Source organism: Marmota marmota, unplaced genomic scaffold (assembly GCF_001458135.2).
Source record: "Marmota marmota marmota unplaced genomic scaffold, marMar, whole genome shotgun sequence".
NCBI classification, from domain to species: domain Eukaryota; kingdom Metazoa; phylum Chordata; class Mammalia; order Rodentia; family Sciuridae; genus Marmota; species Marmota marmota.
Window position 1 is genome coordinate 808,397 of NW_025999869.1, and position 3,900 is coordinate 812,296.

Genomic DNA, 3,900 nt, shown 5'->3' on the forward strand with positions numbered 1-3,900 from the left:
GAGAAGAAGATTAGCATTAAACAGGGATGAGAGGTGGGAGGGAAAGGGAGAGAGAAGGGAAATTGCATGGAAATGGAAGGAGACCCTCAGGGTTTTACAAAATTACATACAAGAGGAAGTGAGGGGAAAGCGAAAAAAACAAGGGGGAGAAATGAATTACAGTAGATTGGGTAGAGAGAGAAGAGGGGAGGGGAGGGGAGGGGAGGGGGGATAGTAGAGGATAGGAAAGGCAGCAGAATACAACCGACACTAGTATGGCAATATGTAAATCAGTGGATGTGTAACCGAGGTGATTCTGCAATCTGTATACGGGGTAAAAATGGGAGTTCATAACCCACTTGAATCAAAGTGTGAAATATGATATATCAGGAACTATGTAATGTTTTGAACAACCAACAATAAAAATTAAAAAAAAAACAAGGCTTGTTTTTAAAGAGTGTGTCAGGGATCCTTGGAGGAGGATAACAGCAATGTAAGGTCAACCCTGTGCTCCTGGAGAAAGGGGGGATGCTGTAAGTCTCATCTCAAGGTCACGTGTGAAAAGTTAAGTGGTCCGAAAAAAATATTTGGTCCTTTTAGACATAAGAGCAATTTGCAGTAGAATGGCTTTTGAAATAGAGACAACAGAAAATATTAGCAAGATCTTTCCATTTTTTAATGTAGAAACTCAAAACTATAAATTTTCTTTTCAGAATTGCCTTCTTACTATCTCAAAGGTTTGGTATATTGTGTCCCTTCTCCCTCTTTTTTCAAATATTTATTTTTATTTTTTCCCTTCATTTCTTTTATGATCATTCTTTCACAAGTCTATTATGTAGTCTTCAGGGGTTATAATGGCTTTTGCTTTTCATCTTGTTATTTTCTAATTTTATTCCATTATGATCTGATTGAGTGTAAGGAATTATCTCTAATTTTTGTATTTGAGAAACTTTCTTTGAGCCCTAAAATATGATGTATTTTAGAAAAAAAATCCATGTGCTACTGAGAATGAAATGAATTTAGTTGTCAATGCATGAAATATTTGATGGATGTCTGTTGGGTCCTTTTGATTAATAATGCTTTTTAGTTCTGAAAAGTCTTTACTTAGTTTATGTCTAGATGACCAATCTAATGGTAAGAGAGGTGTGTTGAAATCAGCCAGTATTGTGGTCTCTTTGATTCTTTATATTCAGAAGGGTTTGTTTTATATGTGTAGTTGCATCAATGTTTGGAGTATAAATAATTACAATCATTATATTTTTTGGATGATTCCTTTAACCAGTATGAAAAATGCTACCATAAGCAAGGAAGTGCAGGCAACTCTTTGATATATTTTTTTTTGTTTGGATATACTTCCATTAGTAGTGTTGCTGAATCCTCTCAAAGTTCTGCATTTAGTTTTCAAACTTTTTTTCAAAATGAGTATACTATTTTACATTCCATCCACCAGTATGTAAAAGTTCCTCTTTCTCAACAACCTCATCAGTGTTTGTAATTTTTTTCTCTTTTGTAATAAACTTACTAAATTGGTGGCATCAGTGCAGTTTAGACTTGCCTTTCCTTGACATCTTATGAAAGTGGGAAGATACAGAAATGTGGAGGATTTAAACACTGGCATATTTCAATTTGTGCTTAATGAATCTTTATATATTCTTTCTCAATAATTTGGAAGCTACAGTTTGGTATATTTATATACATACATATATAATCTGTGTGTGTGTGTGTGTGTGTAAATGTACGTCTTGATTAAAATATAAATCCACCCTTACTTCAGAGTGGATTTATAATAAATTCTTTACCTAAAACCATTTCAGGTATAAGTTAGTTAGACCTTGCATTTGTTTAAAGCTTCTATGTTTATATTTATTTTCAGAATGCAAAACATACTCATGTGTATGCATGTGTGTTACTTGTACATACATGTAAAGTTGTAAAGGTTTCATGTATATGTGTGTACAGTGTAATAATTGGGGTCTACTGAAGTTCACTTAAAATTCCTGACTCTCAGTTATGTCATTTTTAAGATGTGCGTGAGGAATATCCGTTTAGTGGGATTAAATCTGACAGCATAGCGGAAGGCTCCTGACACATACCAGCAGCCAGCCCATGAGAATGGTCCACAGAAACCCATGCCTCTGCCCTTCCTTTCTTGTAGGACACAGTGCAGATTCTAGGCTCCATTCCCCTACTTGGTGAGAAGCCCTCATTGGAGTTTCTCCCCTGCTCCCCTCCTGTGTGCAGGTCATCGCTGCTGGGATGGAGACTGCATGATCTGAGGGGAACATAAGAAAAGCAAAGCAAGCGAAAACCCTGTGACACGGGCTTCTGGAAAGGAACTTACAGCTATTTCAATGGAGAAATATTAAAGGGGACATACTATCTCGATTTGATTTACTTTACATGAGAAAAAAAGGCCTCACATTATTGAAAACAAATGAATAATGGTTAAGGCTGCTTCTATGTGATTTGCAGGCTCTGTTTTATTAACATAACATTATATGATAGGTATTGTAATGTTAACAGACTGAAAAATGGGTAATGAAATAGTTGCTGGGTTGGCTTTTTTGACACAATAAAAGATATCCAATTTATGTGTCATTTATTATGTCTTCCCTTCTCCTTTTAAAAAATTTTAAATCAGGATAATTTGGGCCATCTCATGGTAGGTGAGTCATTGACAGTCCTATATAAAATAAAAGTGACAGAAATTATTGTACTCTTATTTGATATCAAATAGTATGTTTTTACTTGCTAATAACTAAGTTATTTAAACCTCATGATACATGATGATGTTATCAATATAATTGGCTTGTTTCATGTTGACTTGAAATGATATTTAAAGAATAATTTACTTTTCTCAATTTTTTTACAAATTATCAAATTTCATACCATAATTAAATATCATTTTCTTCATAAATACTAATAATTCTACCTAAATTATTTTAAAATACATTTATTATCCAACTTTGGAAGAAATGAAGTTATTTAATAAAAGTTTTGGCTTTTATATTAAGGTAAGGATATATATATATATATATATATATATATATACACATTTCAACCATTTTTAAGTGCATAATTTTGTGCTATTAAGAGCGTTCACATTGATGTACAATTGTTACCACCGTGCATCTTCAGAGGTTTTTAATCTGTCTAAACTAAAACTCATGAAAAACTGTATCCCTTTCCCTTAGTCCCAGGCAACCACCACTCCAATTCCTATTGCTGTTAATTTGATTCCTCTGGCTATTTCATGACTGGCTTCTTATTCAAAGTATAATCTCTTTACTGTTCATTGTTATTGTAGTCTATATTTACTTTTTATAATCCCAGTTAGTTTATCATTGTGTATATGTGTCACATTTTGTTTCTTATTCACCTGAGGATGGACATGGCACTCAGATAACTGCTTTAGCATTTTTTTTTTGCAGTGGGGGGTTCTTTGTGTGCACCCCAGTGGAACAAATGTTGGATCATTTATTAATTCAGGGATAAATTTTTTGAGGAATCACTGCTTTGCTTTCTACAGGCATCACTATTTCAAATTGCCACAAAACCTAGCAAAACTTCAAATTCTACACATACTTGTTCAAATGCATTTTGTCATTTTTTAAAAATTTTTTTTAGTTGTAGATGGACACAATACCTTTATTTTGTTTATTTATGTTGTTTTTTAATATGGTGCTGAGGATCAAACCCATTGCCTCACACATGTTAGATGAGCGCTCTACCATTAAGCCACAACCACAGCCCCTTGTCATTTTTTAATGAAACTTTTCCTAGTAGATATGAAAGGGTTTCTCATTGTGGTTTTGCTCTCCATCTCCCTGATGAGTACAGGTGCGGGGCATGTTTTAATGTGTTTGTTATCCATTTGGATATCCTCTTTGGAGATTCGGTCTTCAAGTTGTTTGCTCATTT